This window comes from Schistocerca gregaria, chromosome X (assembly GCF_023897955.1).
Source record: "Schistocerca gregaria isolate iqSchGreg1 chromosome X, iqSchGreg1.2, whole genome shotgun sequence".
NCBI lineage: Eukaryota > Metazoa > Arthropoda > Insecta > Orthoptera > Acrididae > Schistocerca > Schistocerca gregaria.
Window position 1 is genome coordinate 361099629 of NC_064931.1, and position 27843 is coordinate 361127471.

Sequence of the window (27843 nt, forward strand, 5' to 3'; positions counted from 1 at the left end):
TGAGTCGAAACAAGGCCCCCGGAGTAGACAACATTCCATTAGAACTACTGACGGCCTTGGGAGAGCCAATCATGACAAAACTCTACCAGCTGGTGAGCAAGATGTATGAGACAGGCGAAATACCCTCAGACTTCAAGAAGAATATAATAATTCCAATCCCAAAGAAAGCAGGTGCTGACAGATGTAAAAATTACCGAACTATCAGTTTAATAAGCCACGGCTGCAAAATACTAACGCGAATTCTTTACAGACGAATGGAAAAACTGGTAGATGCAGACCTCGGGGAGGATCAGTTTGGATTCCTTAGAAATGTTGGAACACGTGAGGCAATACTGACCTTACGACTTATCTTAGAAGAAAGATTAAGAAAAGGCAAACCTACGTTTCTAGCATTTGTAGACTTAGAGAAGGCTTTTGACAATGTTGACTGGAATACTCTTTTTCAAATTCTAAAGGTGGCAGGGGTAAAATACAGGGAGCGAAAGGCTATTTATAATTTGTACAGAAACCAGATGGCAGTAATAAGAGTCGAGGGGCATGAAAGGGAAGCAGTGGTTGGGAAAGGAGTGAGACAGGGTTGTAGCCTCTCCCCGATGTTATTCAATCTGTATATTGAGCAAGCAGTAAAGGAAACAAAAGAAAAATTTGGAGTAGGTATTAAAATTCATGGAGACGAAGTAAAAACTTTGAGGTTCGCCGATGACATTGTAATTCTGTCAGAGACGGCAAAGGACTTGGAAGAGCAGTTGAACGGAATGGACAGTGTCTTGAAAGGAGGATATAAGATGAACATTAACAAAAGCAAAACGAGGATAATGGAATGTAGTCAAATTAAATCGGGTGATGCTGAGGGAATTAGATTAGGAAATGAGACACTTAAAGTAGTAAAGGAGTTTTGCTATTTAGGAAGTAAAATAACTGATGATGGTCGAAGTAGAGAGGATATAAAATGTAGACTGGCAATGGCAAGGAAAGCGTTTCTGAAGAAGAGAAATTTGTTAACATCGAATATAGATTTATGTATCAGGAAGTCGTTTCTGAAAGTATTTGTTTGGAGTGTAGCCATGTATGGAAGTGAAACATGGACGATAACTAGTTTGGACAAGAAGAGAATAGAAGCTTTCGAAATGTGGTGCTACAGAAGAATACTGAAGATAAGGTGGATAGATCACGTAACTAATGAGGAGGTATTGAATAGGATTGGGGAGAAGAGAAGTTTGTGGCACAACTTGACTAGAAGAAGGGATCGGTTGGTAGGACATGTTTTGAGGCATCAAGGGATCACAAATTTAGCATTGGAGGGCAGCGTGGAGGGTAAAAATCGTAGAGGGAGACCGAGAGATGAGTACACTAAGCAGATTCAGAAGGATGTAGGTTGCAGTAGGTACTGGGAGATGAAGCAGCTTGCACAGGATAGAGTAGCATGGAGAGCTGCATCAAACCAGTCTCAGGACTGAAGACAACAACAACAACAACATTCATCATACTGTTCTCCTGTGTTGGAGATTTCGCCATGTTAACATTTTCGTTATTCTCACTACCGATCATTCTTGCCTTTTTCATCGATCGCGTAATCATTTACAAAACATACAAAACTCGTCACTATACGAAAATTACACACAATATGACACTTTATCACCAACAATACCATTCACACAAATTCTTCCCGACAAACACGATTAACGAACAATTGAAATGTTCATAATTGCACAAAATTGTCAAACCCATATATAAGACATCAAAAATTATTCCTGCAAAAATACCATTGGAAGAAAGACAAGACAACTACAAATGTTCATTACCAAATCGACACATGCAATATAGACTACAGTTACTCAACTACAAATTATCACAACAATACTACTGTCTGCTATTTTTACTATCAAAAGAATTCCAAGGGACGATCCGAAGCAGCGGGCGCCACGTGCATGGGGGCTTAATTAAATATAATGCAAATATTTTTATTTTTTAGTCGCTGTGTGTCCGGTTACGCAGTCTAGTAACCGGTTGACCCTGAATAATATTAGTTCGCAATCAGACTGCACAGAATAACAGCAAAGAATGAAAGGAGATTTCCGTTAATACAATTAATTAATTAAGTCCTCAGCAACTATAAAAACTACGAAACAACGAAGTATAAGTATAACTGTTCTGGGTGTGGAAGTGTGATTCAACATACACATCTGGCACGGTTCTTTCTCAATACGATAAGATGCTTTAAACGCCATTTACAATGAAATAATTAAAAAAAAACAGAAATACTATGGTTGCAAATGGAAACCAGAATTACACTCTAATACATGAACACAAGCCAGATGCTTTGTTGACTGAACCTGTGAGCAAGAGGCATTGTTAGTTAGGAAGTTTGAAATACATAAAGATAAAAAAGTTCGTGACCTACATATATATTGACGAAAAAATACACTCTGATCATTACAACATCCCCATTCGAATAACATACGGTGTCTTACCCAACAGAACAACCAGTATTCTATCGACGTCTCAACAAGCACAGATCACGCCTACCTCAGAACTACTACTGCACTCACCAACTTCTCAGCGGCCACTGCCAGTGGAGGCGGCTGAATAATGCCCTTTAGCGCAATCTCTGGCGCTGTGACTCAGTGTAGCCACCTTTCAACATCTCTTCACACATATATACATTACTTTGCATACCATTTTGGTAACTCCTGATAGCAGTAATCATTTTGACCTCTCTCGGTCAATAGATAATAAGGGCGATGAAAGCGACGTTCTACGTCCTTTCACGCATGTATATTAAGTCGTTACATTATTTGACCTTTCACGTCAACAGCAATTAGAACACAAAGGTAGTTAGTCTGTTCCACGCTATATGTCTTCACAGACCTCGCTAGTTTAAGCTTTATGGTTCACTACCTCAAGTACCTGATTTTTAAGAAACTAGTTTAGCTTTAGACTCCTTTTACACTATTTTGGTATATATCCGATAGCAATATTCAAAATGACCTCTGTCGTTCATTAGATATTAAGGGCGTTGAAGGCGACGTTGTAGTCCTTTCATGCAATTCCATTACGCCTATCATACTAATTTGACCCTTTTCTGGTCAATAGCGCTTAGAGTATTTCGTTCTTCGTTGTTTTTTCGTTTGATGCTTATTTCGCGACATATGTGGCCCGGTCACTATCAGTGGACCACCCTGCATTGTATTGTATGTTAACCGGGGACCTAGAAACGACGGAGAGGTTCCGCCCCGTCGCAGCCGCCGTGGTCCACAACCCCACGACGACTACCGCACCCCTCCGCCGCCGCACACCGAACCCAGGGACCACACTGTATAGTCTCAGCCTATCCACGTTCTATAGTTCTATAAAATCGTCCCCGAGTTAAGATATTATACACACACATGCATTAGCTTCCTGTGCCTTTAGCCCGGTCATCGGATCACTTTCGTAACACATTTTATGTCAGTCACATGGAAGAAGACTATTTCTCAACTTGCGCATGCGCGTTCCTTTCTGACATTGTCACAGCCTAGCTGCCGGCGCCACCTCAGTTTACCTCAGAGTCCGCGGCACACCTGACATTGGCTGGGATGAGGAAGCACGCTTCTGACGTTTGAGCTAAGTACAGCTATTGACATGGTACAAACGTACCGTTTATTTTACGTTTTATGCAAGTAATTTGCCCTTTTGACGTTCTGTATTAATACTGGACCATGCCTCTTTAGGCAGTTTGTAGTTTTAGTGTGTTTCGAAGAAGGCGTGGTTATCCGCACTGAAACTTAGATTAACATCAGGTTTCTATTTTGCAATCGAGGCGGATTCTTTATAATAATTAAATTATTCACAATTGCAGACGCACTGCAATGTTAAATGTTCTCTACATCATGTATCTCCCGTCTGCCAGGGGTATGGCGTTTACGATTCACTACACACATGTCATTAATGTCTTGGCGCTTTCTGGTACTGGGAATGGCGCGAATGAGCACGATGCTATGCTGAGGATATCCAAACTGTTCGTAGGTCGGCATGAAAATCTTCCCTTTGAAGAAGAGTTTAGGTGTGTCCTCGGCAGGAAAGATCAATTCGCGTATTTCGAAACTTGGCACGATCTGTGTCTGATGGTTGGCGATCGAGCCCGACGGGGTGCATGGAAGGTACGGGGTGCTGACGACCCGGGATTCACATTTCACACGAGCCATTCGACAAGTCGGTTAGACCGCACTTCTGGCTACCGTGGGCTGGGCGATGCGGTGCTCGATGTAGAGCGATGGCCTCTTGTGTTCTCTGGCCGCTGCGTATACATCTGTTCAGTGCTCTGTCCCGCCGGGAGGCTTGGAGGAGTCGGGCACCATATAAACTGCACACTTAAATTTGAAAGATCGCGATTAGTACCAGCGTATCACTGAGACGTAGACAAAGCGTGAACGGCGCCTCCAATCCTATGCCACAGTGGCAGACTGGCGGCTGGAATGTGCCAGACCGATGCTTTGTCGCACATTATTCAATTACTAAAGGGAGGTGGCCGCTTGGCACAGGCACACTACACAGACTTCTACTACTTCTGCTTCACTGCCCACCGCTACCTTAATGTCCAGACACCTTCCCCGGAAATGCAAACTGAACAATCATGATTAAGGCGAAGCTACTTGCGATTACTCGCCGAAAACTACAGGAGGCTGTGGTGCTTGTCCGCTGACCTGATGAGGTGTGGTGGGAGCAGGCCTCCATGTATAATGTTGTACACGATCGCAGACACCGCAGACATAACTTAGTCACCGAACTCTTAGATAACCGTGCGCAGCGAGTCATCTGCCAAGCGCACATAGTCACCAGCTTTGTCGAAAATTATCGTAGAATCTACGGTGCGAATGATAGGGCCGTTCTGGACTTCGAGCCTTTCGCCGTGGACGTTCCAAACACCTTCAGGTTTGAGGAAGGCGTTACGTTAGTGTAACGTTTCACCTCCGAGGATTTCGCCACCTCTATCTTCAGGGGTGCTCTGTGCAAGTCGCCACGCTAGGTCCCTTCTGATTTTTATCGAACGTTTTGTGGTCTCATGTCTACACGATGGACAGAGATGTATAATGAACTGATCACGTCTGCAGCTGCGATTCGGCAAGCTTTCGCCGAGAGTATTATTGTCTCCGTTCATAAACCGGCACCGGCCATTACTACTGCCCACTACCGCCCCATCACCTCATTAAATACTGTTTGTAAGGTTTTTACTTGTTTATTGACGGCAGTCCTCTCTTACCACGATTACTCACCGAGCAAACTACCCCAAATGGTACAGTTAACTTCCAAACAGCTACTGGAGACTCTTGTGACGTGACTGCGCACTCAGAGGCGTGCAGACTTCGTGCGGCGATCGTAGCGGTAGAATTTCTCAGCGCGTTTGGCAGGGTGCCCCATGATTTCTGAATTGTGTCTTAGAACGGATGGGCTTCCCTGCCAGGTTCATCGGCGTCCTTTGATGCCTCTTTAGTAGCACGCGTTCGTTGGTCCAGGTCAATGAACGTGTGGCGGGTCCGATAAGGATCCAACGGTGCGTCCGCCGAGTCTGCGCATTATGCATGCACCTGCACGCAGTGGGGCTAGAGCCGCTCATAGGTCTGCTGACGGCCCAGTTGTCTGGACTCTCCTTACACGGTTACACCTTCCGATGTCTCTCGCACAGGAAGATGACCCCTTGCTGCTGGTTCCTGCTCGGGAGGAGTTCACACAGGTCCTCGACATCATTACGGCTCCTGCGAGGGTGTCTGTTAGTGTGATTAATGTGCGCAAATCCACTGCACTGTCTATTGGTTGCAGGTTACCCCCGGAAGATCTGGCACCCCCGCCCTGTGTCCAAGGTCTCCTCTGTCTTGAGATCACCTTTACATCATCAACGCGCCCTACAGCGGAGGTCACCTTGCGTCAGGGTTTGACAACTACCTGTACGATGATTAATCATAGCTCCCTACGCCACCTCGATTCTCTGTAGCGTGTTGCCTACCTGAATACCTATGTTACATCCAGATTGATTCATACTGAGCAGGTTCTACTAATGCCGATTTCGATAGAACGCTGTATTCAAACGGTATTCGGATGTTTTCTGATGGATGGGTCCATGTTCAAAGTACGCCGTGCTACACTTACTCGCCTCCCCCTCCCCTCCCCCTTCACTGTGCTCGAGGGCTTGATCTTACGAACGTACGCTATCGTGCGGCGGCTCTTAGATAAACAATGGCGAGGCGTCGAGACCTCCATTACGCATCATTTACTAGCCATCCTTGTGTGCCAGAGTCCCTCTCCCCTCCTGTCCCGATCGGTAGCACCATGCTTGGATTTGCACACATCGCTGCTTTTATTGTGGAACTCACTTATGCTTGCGCCGAACTCCCACGAACGCGCCGACGGAGGCAAAGGATTTCTTTTTCTACATCTACATCTACATCTACATCCGTACTCCGCAAGCCACCTGACGGTGTGTGGCGGAGGGTACCCTGAGTACCTCTAACGGTTCTCCCTTCTATTCCAGTCTCGAATTGTACGTGGAAAGAAGGATTGTCGGTATGCTTCTGTGTGGGCTCTAATCTCTCTGATTTTATCCTCATGGTCTCTTCGCGAGATATACGTAGGAGGGAGCAATATACTGCTTGACTCTTCGGTGAAGGTATGTTCTCGAAACTTTAACAAAAGCCCGTACCGAGCTACTGAGAGTCTCTCCCGCAGAGTCTTCCACGGGAGTTTATCTATCATCTCCGTAACGCTTTCGCAATTACTAAATGATCCTGTAACGAAGCGCGCTGCTCTCCGTTGGATCTTCTCTATCTCTTCTATCAACCCTACCTGGTGCGGATCCCACACTGCTGAGCAGTATTCAAGCATTGGGCGAACAAGCGTACTGTAACCTACTTCCTTTGTTGTCGGATTGCATTTCCTTAGGATTCTTCCAATGAATCTCAGTCTGGCATCTGCTTTACCGACGATCAACTTTATATGATCATTCCATTTTAAATCACTCTTAATGCGTACTCCCAGATAATTTATGGAATTAACTGCTTCCAGTTGCTGACCTGCTATTTTGTAGCTAAATGATAAGGGACCTATCTTTCTATGTATTCGCATCACATTAAACTTATTTATATTGAGATGCAATTGCAATTCCGTGCACCATGCGTCAATTCGCTGCAGATCCTCCTGCATTTCAGTACAATTTTCCATTGTTGCAACCTCTCGATACACCACAGCATCATCTGCAAAAAGCCTCAGTGAACTTCCGATGTCATCCACCAGGTCATTTATGTATATTGTGAATAGCAACGGTCCTATGACACTCCCCTGCGGCACACCTGAAATCACTCTTACTTCGGAAGACTTCTCTCCATTGAGAATGACGTGCTGCGTTCTGTTATCTAGGAACTCCTCAATCCAATCACACAATTGATCTGATAGTCCGTATGCTCTTACTTTGTTCATTAAACGACAGTGGGGAACTGTGTCAAACGCCTTGCGGAAGTCAAGAAACACGGCATCTACCTGTGAACCCGTGTCTAAGGCCCTCTGAGTCTCGTGGACGAATAGCACGAGCTGGGTTTCACACGATCGTCTTTTTCGAAACCCATGGTGATTCCTACAGAGTAGATTTCTAGTCTCCAGAAAAGACGTTATACTCGAACATAATACGTGTTCCAAAATTCTACAACTTATCGACGTTAGAGATATAGGTCTATAGTTCTGCACATCTGTTCGACGTCCCTTCTTGAGAACGGGGATGACCTGTGCCCTTTTCCAATCCTTTGGAACGCTTCGCTCTTCTAGAGACCTACGGTACACCGCTGCAAGAAGGGGGGCAAGTTCCTTCGCGTACTCTGTGTAAAATCGAACTGGTATCCCATCAGGACCAGCGGCCTTTCCTCTTTTGAGCGATTTTAATTGTTTCTCTATCCCTGTGTCGTCTACTTCGATATCTACCATTTTGTCAACTGTGCGACAATCTAGAGAAGGAAGCACAGTGCAGTCTTCCTCTGTGAAACAGCTTTGGAAGAAGACATTTAGTAATTCGGCCTTTAGTGTGTCATCCTCTGTTTCAGTACCATTTTGGTCACAGAGTGTCTGGACATTTTGTTTTGATCCACCTACCGCTTTGTCATAGGACCAAAATTTATTAGGATTTTCTGCCAAGTCAGTACATAGAACTTTACTTTCGAATTCATTGAAAGCCTCTCGCATAGCCCTCCTCACACTACATTTCGCTTCGCGTAATTTTTGTTTGTCTGCAAGGCTTTGGCTATGTTTATGTTTGCTGTGAAGTTCCCTTTGCTTCCGCAGCAGTTTTCTAACTCGATTGTTGTACCACGGTGGCTCTTTTCCATCTCTTACGATCTTGCTTGGCACATACTCATCTAACGCATATTGTACCATGGTTTTGAACTTTGTCCACTGATCCTCAACACTATCTGCACTTGAGACAAAACTTCTGTGTTGAGCCGTCAGGTACTCTGTAATCTGCTTTTTGTCACTTTTGCTAAACAGAAAAATCTTCCTACCTTTTTTAATATTTCTATTTACGGCTGAAATCATCGACGCAGTAACCGCTTTATGATCGCTGATTCCCTGTTCTGCATTAACTGATTCAAATAGTTCGGGTCTGTTTGTCACCAGAAGGTCTAATATATTATCGCCACGAGTCGGTTTTCTGTTTAACTGCTCAAGGTAGTTTTCAGATAAAGCACTTAAAAATATTTCACTGGATTCTTTGTCCCTGCCACCCGTTATGAACGTTTCAGTCTCCCAGTCTATATCCGGCAAATTAAAATCTCCACCCAGAACTATAACATGGTGGGGAAATCTACTCGAAATATTTTCCAAATTATTCTTCAGGTGCTGAGCCACAACAGCTGCTGAGCCCGGGGGCCTATAGAGACATCCAATTACCATGTCTGAGCCTGCTTTAACCGTGACCTTCACCCAAATCATTTGACAATTCGGATCTCCGTCAATTTCATTCGATGCTATTGCACTTCGTATCGCTATAAACACGCCTCCCCCTTCACTGTCCAGCCTATCTCTGCGGTATACATTCCAATCAGAGTTTAGCATTTCATTACTGTTTACGTCTGGTTTCAGCCAACTTTCTGTTCCTAGTACTATATGGGCGTTGTGACCGTTTATTAATGAGAGCAGTTCTGGGACCTTTCTATAGACGCTCCTGCAGTTTACTATTAGCACATTAATATTGTTATTCCTTGTTGCATTTTGCCTACTCCTACCTTGCCGCGTCTCAGGAGGCGTCTTGTCGGGCCTAGGGAGGGAATTCTCTAACCTAAAAAAACCCCATGTGCACTCCACACGTACTCCGCTACCCTCGTAGCCGCTTCCGGCATGTAGTGCACGCCTGACCTATTCAGGGGGACCCTACATTTCTCCACCCGATAGCGGAGGTCGAGAAATTTGCACCCCAGCTCTCCGCAGAATCGTCTGAGCCTCTGGTTTAAGCCTTCCACTCGGCTCCAAACCAGAGGACCGCGATCGGTCCTGGGAACGATACTACAAATAGTTAGCTCTGATTCCACCCCGCGAGCGAGGCTTTCCACCTTCACCAACTCCGCCAACCGCCTGTACGAACTGAGGATGACCTCTGAACCCAGACGGCAAGAGTCATTGGTGCCGACATGAGCAACAATTTGCAGTCGGGTGCACCCAGTGCTCTCTATCGCCGCCGGTAGGGCCTCCTCCACATCTCGGATGAGACCCCCCGGCAAGCAGACAGAGTGAACACTGGCCTTCTTCCCCGACCTTTCCGCTATTTCCCTAAGGGGCTCCATCACCCGCCTAACGTTGGAGCTCCCAATAACTAATAAACCCCTCCCCCCGTGTGCCTGCTCGGACCTTGCTGAAGGAGCAGCCACATGTCCAGTCACAGGCAGAGCGGGCGATGCCACACGGCCAGCCTCCACATTGACCCTCCGCCTCGTGCGCCGCGAACGCCGCTGAACCCGCCACTCCCCTTGGGGAGAGGATGGCCCAACCGCGCCCGGTACCCGCGAAGATGTCTCGACAGCAGGGACAGTGGGTGAAGCATCTAACACCTGGGGTGCACCATGCGACGCACCAGACTCCCCACTGCCGCTACACTCCGAGGCAGCAGCCTGAAGACGGCTGACCGCGGCCATCAACACGCTGAGCTGTTCGCGAAGAGTGGCCAGCTCCTCCTGCGTCCGTACACAGCAGCCACACATCCTAGCCATCCTAAGAAATCAATTTACTATAGAGTGTTAATCAGCTTTTAACTAGACTGCTAATTCACTAAAGGCGGTTGATTATTGACTAAACTGTGATTGCTAACCACTTCTTGTAGATATATGCGATTGCAGTCTTTCTCGGCGTATTCCATTGATGAAATCTTCTCGGGTTATCAGCCGAGTGGTGGCGTCGTCTTGTCGCAACGTTTCGATGAGTTTCGTACCCATCATCTTCTGGCGAAGTGTCGGGATGCTGTGTTCCACCTATCTATATAGTTGCTGGACCGTTGTCCGTCTCTGTAGGCCGGCCAATCACGCTTCTCCGGAAGGGAGTGCCGCGTCAGTGGTGGGGGAACCCGTCGCGGCCGACACTTCGCCAGAAGATGATGGGTACGAAACTCATCGAAACGTTGCGACAAGACGACGCCACCACTCGGCTGATAACCCGAGAAGATTTCATCAATGGAATACGCCGAGAAAGACTGCAATCGCATATATCACACCTCTACGGGGAGGAGGTCCAGCGCAGCTACAAGATGCTGCAGAATCTGCGAATCAAGAAGGGAAAGCTGCTCAGCAGATTAGCCTTCTTGCTAAGGTGTCGGGATAAGGACGTGATGCCGCAGTTTGCTAACTTGCGGCACCCTGTCAACACGGCGAGGACAAAGCGCATATTACGACGGGCTGGTTCAGCCTTGGGACGGGAACACATACGTGTGACCAGAATGGAACTCGACAAGAACGCCAAGACTTTGCTCACTCACCACCTGTTCCTAGCTTCCACTCTCCCAGCACACACTTGGGAGTGGCTGGACGGCAATACGTACGCTAGCAGTGAGCTCCACAAGAAGAAAGATACCAACAAACAGTGCGATAAGTTCCTCAGACTTCCGGGCGGACGTCAACAGGAGGAGAAAGCCAGCAAGACTAAGACCGTCATCAACTTGACAGGAAGAGCACTGGATGAGCCAACGATCTCCGTGCTGTCGAAAGGTCTGAACTTTGCTCCGGTTCCTAGGACGTTACCAAAACGTGACATCATCAGCAACGTCGAGCAAGCTATACGTGGACTCCCTCTGAGAGCAGCCGAGGAAGTGAGGAGGGAGACCAGTAGGGTACTCGAGAAAGCAAGAATGCCAAAGAACAACATTACGGCAGAAGAGCGCAGGGCGCTGTTGAACCTTCGCGATGACAAAGATACAGTGGTCTTAGCAGCAGACAAAGGTAATGCGACGGTCCTTCTGAAGTCAGAAGATTACTGGCAGAAGATCGACACGCTACTACAAGATCCAGCATACAAAGAAGTGGGGAAAGATGCGACTGCTTCTGTTACACGCAAGACCATTGATCTTCTCAACAGTTCAGGACTCGACAGAAACACCATCAGGAAGCTTTACCCTCGGGCACCGGCTCCACCGCGACTGTATGGCCTCCCGAAGATTCATAAGGAGAATGTCCCTCTACGTCCCAAACTGAACACCATAAATTCTCCGACGTATGGGGTAGCCAAGCACCTAGCACAGCGGTTAAAACCACTCGTTGGTCACTGCCCTCATCATGTCAAGAACTCGACCGAATTTGTTAAGGTACTCCAAGAGTTACGCCTGGAAGAGAATGATCTACTAGTCAGCTTTGATGTCACTTCTCTCTTCACCCGGGTGCCACTAGAGGATTCCTTGGCTTTACTCGAAGATCACTTTGATGAAGACACACTCAGACTCTTTCGTCACGTGTTAACGACAACGTACTTCAAATGTGGCGGGAGATTCTATGAGCAAACAGATGGTGTTGCCATGGGTTCTCCCCTGGCCCCAGGTATTGCCAACTTATACATGGAACACTTTGAAGAGGTGGCACTGAACACCGCCTGCCACAAACCGAAGGTGTTCTACAGATACGTTGATGACACTTTTGTGGTGTGGCCTCACGGCAAGGAACATCTACAAGGGTTCCTACGCCATCTCAATGGCATACATGACAGCATCAAATTCACCATGGAGGTAGAAGAGAATGGTTGCCTCCCCTTCTTGGATATTTTGATCAAGAAAAATCCGGACGGTACGTTGGGACACTCGGTTTACAGGAAGAAGACGCACACGGATTTATATCTGAATGCTCGGAGCTGCCACCATCCGGCACAACGTAACTCGGTACTAACCACCTTAGTACAAAGAGCCAGGTCCATCTGTGACAGTGAGAGTTTGCCGCGTGAGCTAGCACATCTACGGGAAACTTTCCGTAAGAACGGCTACACCGAGACACAAATAGGACGGGCCTTGCGTGCGGACAAGAGGCGGGAGGAGACACCAGTAGAAGACGAAGAAAAACGTGTAGCTTTCCTGCCGTTTGCCGGACCGGCGACAGCCAAGATCGCGAGAATATTAAAGAAGCACGAAATAACGACCATCTTTCACGCACCGCGGAAAGTTAAAGATATTCTTGGCTCAACCAAGGACCACCTGGGCTTACAGACGCCAGGAATCTACAGTATTGGGTGCGAATGTGGGATGGAATACATCGGGCAGACACAACGATGTATCTCCCATCGCTGTGCTGAACACATCAGAAACGTACGACTGGGACAGACTAACAAGTCCGCGGTAGCAGAACACAGCATTACCGAGGGACACACCTTCGAATTCGAAAACACGAAGAAGCTGTGTAGCGCCAACGGTTTCTGGGACTCCATCTTCAAAGAGGCAGTGGAGATTCGTCTGCACAACAATTTAGTAAACAGAGACAGCGGATTTCAGCTTAGCGCAGCGTGGAACCCCACACTTGACATGATACGTCAGGAACGCTCCGATCGGAAGGCAGCAGGGCCCGCAGACAGAATGGATAGCCACCGGGCCTCGACGCCAGGGCCGCACCGTGGCCCCCCACCACCGGCCGCGACGGGTTCCCCCACCACTGACGCGGCACTCCCTTCCGGAGAAGCCTACAGAGACGGACAACGGTCCAGCAACTATACAGATAGGTGGAACACAGCATCCCGACACTTCGCCAGAAGATGATGGGTACGAAACTCATCGAAACGTTGCGACAAGACGACGCCACCACTCGGCTGATAACCCGAGAAGATTTCATCACTTCTTGTAGAAACAAGGAAAATAGCACTACCTGTCTCTGGACGGTATTGAAAACAAACACTAGCACTACTAGCACTATGGCTGACTAAAGGGACTCTCTGACTGTATTCAAAACAAACACGAGATCTATGTAACACTTAATAGCACTCTACTATTAAAGCTTCCTAAAAGCAAAAACACGCAGAAGAAGAAGTGACAAGTAAGAAAAATACAGATAATACTTAAATTAATGTAGCTCGCTGCACAGAAGACGTGAAGCAGACGGCGGTTAGGGCGACACTGACACTACTGGCACTATGGCTGACTAAAGGGACTCTCCCTGACTGTATTCAAAACAAACACGAGATCTATGGAACACTTAATAGCACTCTACTATTAAAGCTTCCTAAAAGCAAAAACACGCAGAAGAAGAGGTGACAAGTAAGAAAAATACAGATAATACTTAAATTAAGGTAGCTCGCTGCACAGCAGACGTGAATCAGACGGCGGTTAGGGCTTGGTGCTTGGTGTCACCTGTAACGCCGTAGAACGCAAGTTTCCAGTGTTGCGGTGGACTGTTATTTGACGGAATATTCATCACATTTTGTTTCCGATGCGTATCAGATCTACTTTGTATTATGCTACGTGTGGGAAGTATTCTATTAACCAGCGGCACCATGCCACAGGACTGGCGGTCTCTCCCCTCTGCGCTGTCTGCCTCAGTGTCGGCGACGATCATCATCGATCCAACTGTTTAGCCGTTGCGGATGTCTGGTTGTTAGGGCGACAAATGTTCGTGTGTTTTCTACGAGTCCCGCCGAACATTACTGATGCACAGTCCTTTCTTTATCCAGCGCTGGAATATTTTTCTGCCACAATGTCTCGGGTGGTTCTCTGGATAAAGGGCTCGCCCTTGGCTTATCTATATGAAGATGCTCATCACTCGCGCATTAATTTTTGGCAGTACGTGCACACTGCACTTAGCGGAGTTTGCATGCTGTTCTCGTTCTCATACGTATTTTGACAATTATCTTAACAGCGGTTTTACCACACCCCCACTAGGTTGGCGTCTTACCGGCGTGGCGAAACGAAGTCTCGCGTGCCTACACCTGAGACCCGGCCCGCCTGCCAGCCTTCAGCATCTTGTGGGTTTTCCAGGGTTCCGGATGGGTGAACTAGTTGTAATTCGTTTTCCCACTCTGTATATGAGCAAAAAAAGTAACTAAATCAAATGCAAATGAGCAGTGCGACAGTGCAGCACAGTGATGGGAGCGGAGGCATCGTGGCCAGGCTCCGGGATTCTACTGCTGTCCACCTTGTCTCCTCCAGCCTGTAGCTATGACACTAATAAAAACAAAAAATATAAGAATTAAAATAAATAAAAATTAAAAAAATAATAAATTAAGAGGACACATGTTTCACTTGTTTCAAACCACTGACAAATTGTAATTAGTTTGCCAAAAAACTAAAAAAGTAAAAAAAAATTAAGCAAGTTATCCTGGGTTCGAATCCCGTTTCGGCACACATTTTCACTCGTCGACGCTGAACCCGCATGAAGTTCCGAAGCAGATAACATTAATAGTTACTTCCCTTTCCTCTCATTTCTCCCTCTCCACCATCAATTTTTGTAATATGTATCACAGCTGCGGATTCCGTGTGGTGTCTATCCTTTCTGACATGTCCGAAAGACCAGACACCATGCATTCATATAATCTTCCCTTTGTCTAAATCACAGAAGTCACTGGATTTCCTCATCTGTCTCTCGTATCGTATTTACTCTCTTCACCATGTTGCGTAACCACATCGCCACCATGCAGCATTCAGTCGTATTTTGGTTCATCTTTCTATATATACTACTCAGCCCGATTAGTTCCATATTCTTAGCACACTGAAGTCTGAAAAGAATTTTTTAAGTTTATTAAATTTTGTAAAAGAGATTTGTAATATTGTTTTATGTCTGTAATTGTATAGTCTTGGTTCTTTAATTTAATTATTGTTTGTGAAATATTAGCTTCGAATGACACAGTGTTGAATGCCCTGATGTTCATGTTTACAACGAGTACAGACATAGATTTTAAAAGAATTTGTTACATTCATGTCCCATGTACGATGTAACTTCAGTTTCATCTTGTCTCATGTTTTCTCCGTTTTGTGTTGGCTTGTATGGCATATTTCGTGGGTCTATTAAAAATAAAATAAAGTACGTCGAGTAAGATCCTTTGGGTCGTTGAAGGTAATCCTGATGATCTAACATTCGCAACTCAGCGTCGTAGTAATTATGGAGATACATCGCTGAAGTTGTAAAAGGCTTTTCTTTTCCCAGTATCAGGACCGTTTCGGGCTAACAAATAACTATCATCAGGTGTAATATTAGTCTCGTGTTCCTATCTAGAGAGGCTCGGGATTGGATAGAGCAGAGGCGACCACCATAAGCCAGAGCAGATCATGGAACATGTGACATGTTAAACAATATTTAGGCACCTTCGGTGTTGAAATGTTCTCTCAAAACTTCCTAGTCCTCTCTCTTTTTCAGGTCGGTAAATACATGTAGAAAATGCGTGTTGTGGAAGAGGATGCATTGTACAATTGCTATATCCTAAATTTTTTGTATCATTAAAAATATTCTTTTATTCACTTTCGCTATAGCGCTAAGTCTTATAGTGTCTTCGAGCAAGTTAATTCATTCCATATTAGACGAATCGGCGCACTTGTTGGGTATGCAGCAGGTAAGTTTACATTTACCTCGCTGTCCGCCGAAGACACATTGAAATGAGACAGAGAGGTACTATGTGCATGCCCTAAAACATTTGCCTTGCGTTACGCATGATACATGCGGTATCGTCACATAACGTAAGAGCCATACGACACACCTTAAATCGTTCAACAGGAAGTGGAGGATTTGGATACTAGTGAGACGCAGAAATCCTTATGAAGAACCGTTCTCACTATGATTGTGATCCAGTACTCTGCATAATTTTATTTTAGCAGTTCGCAGTGTCCCTCAAATACATTCTTCGCACGAAGCAGGCATTGCCATTGAATATCTCATGAAACCTCTTAAAGGAACAGTATGGTCATTCCGATTCGAGGAAGGGTTGAGTGCAGGTGTAGGGTATGTTTTCATATAGAAGTTAGTAGACGGTTGAGCGCCAGAAAACGATCGAGATTCTGATGGTCACTCAGATGTGAATATTGCAGTGGAGTTCCCTGTATATACGTATTTCCTTACCCGAAACTTCGTTGGTCATTGCCATGGCGACCTAGTTTACAGTAAGCCTTAATCGGACATCTTAGCAGCCAGACCGTTAGCCTTTACTTGCCACGAAAAAACGGCCTGCTTTCATTAAAGAGAGTGCCTCTAACGTTCTCAGTGTTACAGCATTTATACCTATTGTCTCGCCGCCGCAGAACATTAACGCTATAATGTAACCGTTCTTCTTATTTCTCAGCATTTGTCCAGCCGGGAGGCGGGGTGAACTTTCGCTCAGCGAAAATTTGGTGTCTGTTTCTATGTTTTCTTTTTTTTTTTTTCTCCTCTCAACGACATACCTCATACTAATGAGGGCGGAAGTGAAGTGCGCCGTATATTTGTGAACTGACACATATTTATGTAGCTTGTTTTTATCTTTTCACTGTTTTACACTTTGTATCTAAGTCTAAAAGCAGTATTCGTCCAACCACTCATGTGAAATGAGGGTGTAAAGTCACTTAGGAGCGAGAATTTTGGCGTTCGTTGTACCGGACTAAAATCATTCAGTCGACATCAGAACACAATCCTGATCTCGTTTTTCCCTGTCTCATAAGCTAGAGCTAGCGTGTTGTGCAGAAATAATGACGCCACTGTTCAAAATGCAACTATGAATTTTGTTGAAATCATTCCACATACGATAGCAGTTCTTTTTTCTGACTACGGCCGCAGCCAGTTGGTAGGTTACCTACAGCAATAAATCATTGAAAATAGGAATACTACAAAATGAGACGTTCGCAACAACAGCTTAACCGGAACCGCTCAAACCTCTGATGTCAATCGTACACTCGATAACTCCGTGTAGGAGGAAGTATATTCACTTACGAACGCCACCTGTGAAGGGCTGATTTATGGTTGTTAATTGGTATCGTTTGGAGATGAGATGTGAAAACATAGTGTGCATGGACCTCACTTCATATGTATATTTTTCATCATCAGACGAACGATGTAGTGAAGATGTCGTCTGTATTTAGAAGCTACAATCAGTTGATATCTTCACACAACAATCATAGCTGTAGCACAAGTGATCAAATCAAATTCTGCTCTGTTTGGTACTCATCAATGAATCAGAAAGAATAGTTCACTCACCATTAAATTCCTTAGGCTTCTCTTAAATTGTAATTTATTGCTAGCTAAACGCTTTATCATTGGTGGCGAGCTATTGCAAATTTCTGTTCCTGAATAATGCATATCTTCCTGGACAAATGTGAGTTACATTTAGTTTTTATGAACTAAGGTGTTGATTTGGTTTGCACATTCACTATTTGTGACAAATTTGATTAAGGAACAAATATACTGAGAAAGACTTCTTTTAATTTTAGATATATTCACACAATTTGATAATGATCTTTGGCGGCTTCGGATATTCATTGGCCATTTGTAAATTCTACACTTGAAACAGGGAAGGATTGTCATATTATGTTATCCTGTCTGAAGTAAAATAAGTTTAGAATGGGTCTATCATTCTTCTAGATTTATAGAGTGTAGTTTTTTCCTAATAAATGGTATATACAGTGGTTAGATGAGGCTTCTGTAAGACCTTCTTCAATTTATTGAAGGAATGCGGCATTTTTCTCCCTTCTGGCTGTTGTTAATTCCTACTATGATTTATGCTACAAATCACATTATTGAGGCTATCAGTGGCTCATAAAGGAGTTCAGTAGGCTGAAACAAAAATCTTTGATGAGTCACCCAGTAAATAAAATGTGTTTCAGGTAGCAAAAGTTATTTTAAATATAACCTAAAATCATTTCTCCTAAAATTCCATGGATGAATTTCAATTTAAAAGTTGATAGCCTCTAAATGCACTTACGAAAATAAGAAAAAATAAATAAAACACCTAACTTTCTAAGCGTAGTTGCATGAGTAGGACTAAAATGAATAATGAGTTTATTTATGTTAACACTAAACGTATACACATATCCTCTAAACTGAGTCGTTCGACATCATTTCGATAAAACAATCATTCAGATGACCTGTGGAACATTTAACTAATCAATTACGTTGCCCTTTCATGTTCTCACGTATGCAACACATCGCTAGAGATAGAAGAAAAGATGAATGACAATGAAAAACATGAAATAATCTGAAAACATGTCTACGTTGCCAAATACGAGATAATAACAATAACGCAATGAATCGGAAGAAGACGATAATCGCCGGCCGGGGTGGCAGAGCGGTTCTAGGCGCTACAGTCTGGAACCGCGCGGCCGCTACTGTCGCAGGTTCGAATGCGGCCTCGGGCATGGATGTTTGTGATGTCCTTAGGATAGTTAGGTTTAAGTAGTTCTAAGTTCTAGGAAACTGATGACCTCAGCAGTTAAGTCCCATAGTGCTGAGAGTCATTTGAACCATTTTTTTTTTTTTAAGATGGTAATCGGTGTATGGTGCCTATTTGCTCGTGTTACCTCACTGTGGCAAGAGGACGCAGCACCCTGCTTTCCACTGCTTTCTTGAGGTCAAGTGTCGATAGGCAAATCGTAGGTGCAGTTATAACGGACATTTCTCGTCTTTGAGAGACCAAAACTGTTGTATTTATGAGGTTCAGTCAAATAAAAACCGAACATCCGCCACAACGGGAAAGAGGGATGGTTCTATTCAAAATTAATCACAATACGCGTTAAGACTTTTATCCCCACCACAATCACGGCCACTCTTGCTGTTTCTACTCCTACTGATACCGACGACCATACATTTCCTTCTTCTGGTTGCCAAAGAGTGAAAATCACACGCTAAAAAATCCGGACTATGTGGAACACGTTGTAGTGTTTCCCAACCAAATCGCCGAATCGTAGCGTTCGTCCGATGGGCAGTGATTCTGTCCGACAGCATTCCTGGGCGTTTTCACTTAATGGCACGTCTCAGGTTCTGCAAAGTGTGTTCAGAGTGCTATGAATTGATTGTGGTTCCCCACTAGAGGAACTCGAGCAGCAGATGCTCCCTGCAGTCGAGGAAGAACGTCTCCATGACCTTAACGTGTGTGAGCAGCTCTGGATTTCTCTGACAGGGGAGATGTGGGATGTTTCAGTGCCGTTTGCCCTCGGGCTGTTGGAATGTTGTCATACGGAATAACGCCGTTGCGCGATAACGCCCGCCCCCACACTGACAATCGGACGAGCGCTACGCTTCAGAGATTTGATTGAGAAACACTGCAACATTCTCTGTACAGCCCGGATCTTTCACGGTATGATTTTCACATCTTTGGCTAACTGAAAAATGACATGAGTACACGTCAGTTTCAGTCCGACGAGAAAATACAAGTTAGGGAGCTGTATGGAGCCGTCAGCGGCCGACCGCCTTCTATGAAACAGGAATAAATGTCTTAGCGCATGTAGTGACGACTTTTTATATGCAACCATTCCATGTTACCTTTGTTGCAGGTGTTCTGATTTCATTTGACTATCCCTTTAAATTAAAACTTACGCTGTAAAATAATCGCTCTATATTTAAAACCCATAACAGTGATTTCTATACGTTTTTACCAGTTCTAACCGTGTGTTTGTCGTGAAGTGTGCGTCCATGTCCTTCTCATTTGAGACCATATTGCATCTCAACCCTATACCTGGGAAAGATGCCAGTATTTTCTTTGGGGTAAGATGGACATTCGGAACACTTTTTCTTGTAACTTACTTTATTTACAGGCAATGACTGGAGGTTACAGAAAAGCATCCTAATGGAATTAACGTTCTTGCTGGATATGACAACACAGAACCAAGCGTAAAGATCCGTTAGCGCAGATATGGCATCTCACGCAAGTGTTGCAGCTAAAGGAGGGATCTCTACATCGTTTGAAAAGATTGTACCCATACCAATTTTCGAAATACCAGAGAACAGAAGGAAGGAAACTGCATCGGTGTTGAAAGACCTGGAAACTTACGAAATTTAAGGAAGTGGGACATAAGACGACTGACACAAGCAAAAAGGAGTCCTCCTATCACTAAATGACGGAGGAAAGTAAACTAGATTGCTGAACACAATGCCTGCGATATGTGTAACCACAACGAAAAAAAAAACGTACCACGAGTAGACTGGATTCAGTGCATTCACTGTGAGAAAAGCTTCATAAGACATGCACAGATTAAGCAGATATGTGTAACGACTTTCCTGTAAAACAGTAAAGATAAACAGTATAATAGTCAAAATATCCACGGGTGTACTGCCGGTCTATAGTGTCCAACGGGCACAATATTTCGGCGATCAAACATGTCGCCATCATCAGGTGAACTGACGGACTGAGCTCCTGTGAACGTGCCGGCACGGAGATCCGTACGCTATGGCTGTTCAGGGGGAACTGGGATCGGTCGCGGCGGCGGCCGATTTAAATACCCTCCGCCCGCGGCGCGCTCCCTCCGCCGTCCGCGCCCCGCGTCACGGTAGCGCGGTGGAACATATTGCGACGGCGTCTGAGATGACGTCGGTGTGACGGCTCTGTCCGCCGTGGTCGTCACAATTGTGCGTTTGCTCGATTTACTCTTGATTAACCCAATCGCTGGTTACCAAGACTTGCTAAGATTTATGAGGTCGTCATTGGTCGGTAACTGGAATACAATATATACTTTTATTTTGTATTATTTGACAATAAAATGTACAGTTGATGGTATCGAATTTCTTTCGCCATCTTGCCCCAATCCTCGGGGTAAGATAGCTGTTAGTCCTACCTGAAAAAAAAAAAAAAAAGAAATTACTACGGCACATGAAAGTTACGAATTAATCATAGACACTGGTTTTCGGTTTGATGAAACCTTACGCATGGTATGTGATACATTTCGTTTGAAAAATATCAAGATTCATGGCTACATTTCACGTAGAAGCAAAAAATATCGCATCTTCCGGCGAATTACTGTAAGAAAATAAAGAAACTATGAGACCGAATCTCACCTAGGCATTCCTGTGCTTACACAAAAGTAGATTTGTCCTTGTGTTCTAATTTTGTAATAGTAACGACGTAACATTTGAATTTTCAATAGGCTTAGAAGTGATGCTGAGTCGATAAGAGCAGTCCAAAGGCGTAAACAGCGTTTTGCTGTACGGCGGCCGGAGCGGTCGGTACTTAATTGTCGGATGGATCGTGTTCAGCGGGCCGGTTTGTTTCTGCACTCTGCGCCACAGCGCATCAGTGTAATTGAATTACAAATGTGGGCCACATTGGCGGCGCGCGGGAACCGGTGTTTCGCTGCTCGGCCGCACCCTGTTCAAACGTCGCTACTTTGTCTCCCCGAGACTTGTCGACTGAGGTCCACTCCCGCCGAAAAGCAGTCTGGCTGCTCGTGAATCTTGACAGCTCAATCTGGCACATGTGAGTAGCATCAGCTCTTGCACGCACTTTTGCTTCTCCGCGTCTTATAGCTGGTAGGCTGCGACAGTGATATAATTGTTAAGGCTTTCGTGGCCACTTGTTGACAAACTGCCTATTAGCTTCTGTCTCGGGTTCTTCGGCCGACGTTCATCTAATGATTTTTCTGACGTTTCGCCAGCACGAGTGGCTGGCATTGTCAAAGCTTCACCCTCCATTGCCGGTGGTGAACTGGAGCCTAGCTCGCGGCCGCAGACTATATGTACCTGGCGCGCCAACGTCCGAGGGCTTCTCCGCGGTCATTTCCGGTGCGGTTCTCCTCTTGCTACCTGCGACGGTCGTTCGCTGCAGCACGGGAAGCCAGGATCCGTTTACCTTAAGGCTTTCCTCTTTCTTGTTCAAACTGTTCGCGTGTTTTTGTATTTCTACAGCTTCTCTGAACAAGCGCGTGTGATAGTGCTTCTCTACAGCCAGAACTTCCGTGTCGGAGAATTTTATTACGTGGTCGGTCTCATTCAGTACGTGCTCTGCCACGACCAATTTCTCCATCTGCCCCAACCTGCAATGTCGCTTATGCTCTTTGATCCTTGTGTTAATGGATCGTCCAGTCATTCCGACATAAACTTTTCCGCATGTGCATGGTATACGGTATATTCCAGACATTGCAAGCGGGTCTCTTTTCTCCTTTGCCGATCTAAGACACTCTTTGATCTTCTTTGTCGGTTTGAAAATCGTCTTTACGCCATGTTTGCGCAATATACGGCTGATTCTGTCTGTCACTCTGGGAATGTATGGCAGAAAGGCCGTACTCGACATTTCTTTTCTGGTTCATTACTTCGCCGAGTGTTTTGCCTCTGTTACACTTCTAATATAATTTTTGGAGTACCCATTACTCCTCAGGACAGTTTCCAGGTGTTGCATTTCTCGTTTCAGGTGTTGCGGCTCAATTATTCGTCCTGCTCTCGTTACGAGCGTACTAATTATGCCTCTTTTCTGGCTCGGATGGTGGTTTGACAGTTTGTGCAGGTATCGGTCCGTGTGTGTCGGTTTTCGATACACGCTGTGTCCCAGATTTTCGCCGTCCCTTGTGACCAGCACATCTAGAAATGGCAGTTTCTTGTCCTTTTCTACTTCCATTTTGAATTTTATGTTGGCATGGAGGCTGTTCAAGTGTCTTAGGAAGTCACCGAACTGTTCTTCACCATGGCTCCACACCACGATAGTATCATCGACGTACCTGTACCACACTTAAGGTTTGCAAGTCGCCGAGTCCAGTGACTGTGCTTCGAATTGTTCTATGAAGAAGTTGGCCACCACTGGACTGAGAGGACTACCCATGGCGACGCCTTCCAGCTGTTCGTAGAAATCGCCATTCCACGTGAAATAGCTCTTGGTGAGACATGCATGGAACAGCTTTCTGATGTCTTGTGGGAAAATGGAACCGATGTGCTCCAGAGCGGCACTGAGTGGCACTTTCGTAAATAGCGAAACAACATCAAAACTGACCAGGATGTCGTTTGGTGCAAGTTTCAGTTTCTTCAGCTTCTCAATGAAATGTCCTGAGTCCTTAAAGTATGTGTCGGTTTTCCCCAAGTGTGGCTGGAGCAGAGAGGCCAAGTGTTTTGCCAGTTTAAATGTCGGTGATCCAGGAGCGCTAACGATCGGTCTCAGTGGAACGTTGTTCTTATGGATCTTGGGTAATCCATACAGCCGAGGTGGTAGGGCCTCTGTGTTGCGCAGGTTTCTCTGTATGTCCGCCGGCAGAGAAGACGCCTTGATTAATCGATTCGTATTCCGTGTGATACGCTGCGTCGGATCTGAGCTTAGTTTTCGTTACGTCGTCGGATCTAATAGGTCTCGGATCTTTTGCTCAGTTTGAACAAGAAAGAGGAAAGCCTTAAGTTCACTTAAGTTCCTTAAGTTCGCTTCACTAAGCTGTCTGCTATTTCGTTATGAAAGATGTCGCTGGACCCTAGAATGTAGAAGAAATTTGCTACTATTTCTAACTGATTATTCGTAACTTCTTTTTTTAAGAACATCTATAATTATACGTGACACATTTTTTTCCATTTTCATTTTCTAACACTCGTTAGTACACTTAGGTAATGCGTTAATAGAGCCATACTGCTTCTTCTGCAAGATCTGGAGACCTTTACTTCTTCCCTAACTGTGATCGCTTCCGCGTAATGGTTTGTTGCCCCTTTCGGTATAGAATATGGGGCTTGATAATTTTCTGCTGGGTTGTATATCATCATGCCATATATTTCATTATCACTGCCTATCTTGTATTTCCAGAGAAATAGTTAAATTATTCAGTATCTAATCAATATTTCACTATGTCATTGATTAAGGGGTGTCCTGTCTGTGAAATTCGCTTGCAAATGAATTAAGCTCAAGTTTCTCCCCGTCTCATAGTCAGTGGTGGTTGTCCCGCCTCAACAAGGAGAGCATCGGTAGATATGGATAACACAGCTCCAATGCATATTCAAATACAGTTATACAGAAGTTTTCCTAGCTTCGATATCGAATTCCGTTCCCCATCATGATGAAATATACATCCGTAACCAAAGACTGATCTCACAGAAGTCCTATATAAATTGAGCTGGCTACACGTCTGTGTGCATTCATCTTTGTTGCTACTGTCTTGGAAGAGCTATCATTTATGTGAGGCCTCCGCGTTAGTCTCGAGTCAGTTCCCATAGCTGGAAACTTAACTTGAATCCTGAGTGTGATATTTATTTCACCAACGTCACACTATCTGGACGATCTGAAATTGTTCTTCACTTAAAAATAACTATCGATGATTTTTCCAGTGTTATCTCCAGGCCATTCCGTTTGATCCAAATTGTGAGGTTTGATACAGCATGATCCACGATTTCTTTGGCTGTTTCTACGGAATAAGCAGTCGAATACAACCAAAGATCATCAGCGAACGCCAGCTGTTATGACCGATCGGTTCTAGGCGCTGCAGTGGAACCGCGCTGGTGCTACGGTCGCAGGTTCGAATCCTGTCTCGAGCTTGGATGCGTGTGATGTCCTTAGGATAGTTAGGTTTGAGTAGTACTAAGTCTAGGCGACTGGTGACTTTAGATGTTAAGTATCATAGTGATTAGAGCCATTTTAATCATTATTTTTTTCATAATCGAATCGTAAGGTAAACATTGTCGGCGAGAAACATCTTTCAAGCTCTTGCATGTACTCTGTGTACAGGAGAGAGCTCAGTACGGCTCCCTGAGGAAAATCCCGTGTCGACAGTCCTAGGATCGAGTAAATAATTTGTAAATTTGGTCTCTCAATTAAATGAAGAATTATCTCAGAATTTTATATATTACATATCCATAGATGACTTATTTTTTTGCTTTAGAAGCATCAACTGTGATACTATAAACTGAGCTGAAAATATGTCGTCGAGCACTGCATTTGAACTATTGCAACTGTGACGTGGCGACCAAGCTGTAAAGGCTGTGATCGCTCACTTACGGGCGTGGTGGTCCACATAGTGGCGTGGCTAGGATCACGTAAAACTGCCAGTTCTGTGAGCTACTCAGATGCGACCCCATTTAGGCTCGGTTGCAGTCACATAGGGATGAACAGCATTGTACATATTTGTGCACATGCAGCTAAAACTAACGTAACAACGTTGAAACGTAACACACCATTTTAATGGGGAGAAAAGGACGAAGCAGCAGATTTACTGGTTTACTCTGGAGAAGATCCTTAGTCGATTACATTACGCTGCCCTTCCTGGAATGGTTCGAGTGCCCCTGAAGACATACCAACCCTGTAGGCCTGATTAGCGGCTACTCGTGACAATCCTTGAGTACGTACAGTGCTTACGATCGTCGTTGGCAGGTAGACTCCTTCTGCGAATCTGAGTAGTTTTCGCAGTCGACAAAAGCTTCATAATTTAACAGGGGATCTAGAATGACGATCAGAGAACGTGTAGTTGATGAAAGCAGGATAACAACGTATTCAACCGGCTAAACCAAACTTTGTTAAGTGCATCACTTCCTCAGTCTGGAGTTCTGATCTCCCCCAGGGTATAATTGCTTTTAATGCCCGCAAGATATCCATCCGAGAGTAGCCTCGTGATTACATTCTTTGGAAACGACGAATTGCATGCGGCTATGTTCTGTCAATGATAGTTATTCTGATAATACATGTCCCTGATAAGTGCATGTATTTCACTTTACGAATTCAGCACAGTCACACTGATACGTATTACGCAATTAGTATTCTTTAGCCGACGGCAGTAAGCGTTCGGCATAACAGAAAAGGAAGCCCCTAAGTCGACTTGCGCCCAGACAAGTTGGCTGTCGATGATGGCCTCAGTGAGATTTCCTAAGATCTTCGTGACTGTAGGCGATGGAGTAATTTCGTCTGTGGCGGCTTCACATCCATAAATAGTCGCCTCGTTTATTTTCCCTTAATTCGGTGGCTGAACGAGTGGCTTGTACCTCCTTAGGTTCAAAAACGGTTCAGAACATAATGGGACTTAACTTCTGAGGTCATCAGTCCCATAGAACTTAGAACCACTTAAACCTAACTAACCTAAGGACATCACACACAGCCATGCCCGAGGCAGGATTCGAACATGAGACCGAAGCAGCAGCGCGGTTCCGGACTGAAGCGCCTAGAACCGCTCGGCCACTCCAGATGGCATACCTCTTTAGGGCGACGGCGCAAGTCTCAGGCGTGGTAGGGAGCGACCTCGTCCAGAGTACGGCGATAAACTTCCGACTGTAATCGTCTGCAGTTGACTGGCGTGACACGAACCACACGAACCATTGCGATGGTTGACGTTTGGCGGCGAAGCTGTTGTCGAAAACTCGTCTTTCGCTGCAACAGTGTACAACGTGTCCAAATTGGACACGTACCAGTTTGTTCTGCTGTGTGCTCCAAATGCCTGTTCTCTTTTGGGGCGTTATACTAGAGGGAGGAGTTAGTTTTATCTGTGTTGGCAGGGCGCTAAGTTATCGAATAACGACTGCTGCGGAAGTCCGAGTTGGCCGAGTCCATTTTTTCTGGCCCATCGTCGTCATACCTCTACTTTAACATTCTCTGTTATCTAGTGACGTATGGGGTCGACATTCAGGGCAGATATCTCTTGCTTACCCGGTTCGGCACTTTTCACTGTCATAACATGATGTATTTCTTCTGTCACTATATGAGACAGGCCACGTATTGGTGGTCTTCTACAACAACCATAAGGACCACACTTCCGAGTCTTGTAACATTATTGCACATACGTGTCTTATTTAACTTCTTTGTCTGTTTTTACTTAATGTAACTTCTGTATCACCAAGCTGTTTTACGTAACATTTACGTGATGTTTTATTCATTATTTATGTCAGTTTAATTAATTTACGGATGTAATTTTAAAAATAATGGTCTGTGAAAGAATAGAAAGGTTAAAATTTTACTTGTAATACTGGTTCATGCACGGGGAAAGTAGGTTTTTAATATAAGAAACTTGGAGGGAAGTCCCTTCGCCATTAAACTGGTCTGGCGGGAACAGAAAAAGGTGGATTTGGCGATTGATCGGCAAGGCCCCTTTGTGGTAAGAATTAATCGGTGGTTAGCAGGCAAAATGTTCGCTTCTTGTGAATTGAATGAGGCAAGACGAATAAAAAATTATGAAATATAGCCTCGCATGTGGAAGTAATTTGGCTCATTACTCACGTCAGCTCTGAACTACGAAAATCCGACGCCAAGACGAGAATTTGTACAGTTTGTCACACGGAAAGTGCCATGAATGCTTTTGCCGCCTTTTTTAAATAGCCACACGAGATCGACACTGTCGCCAACTTCATCCCAATTTAGCAGTTGAGTACTTTATAACTGCATGGACCAGTTATGCGGTTTCTCTTTCAATAATAAATTTCTGTTCTTTAAACTTCGTGTTGAGCACCAGTACTTTACCCTTGGTCACGTACCTACACGTGGTCATAACACAAGTGCTACGATATTTCTGAATATCCCATTTGCTGAGCCGCAAAGTCATTTCAGTAAACTTTCATTAGA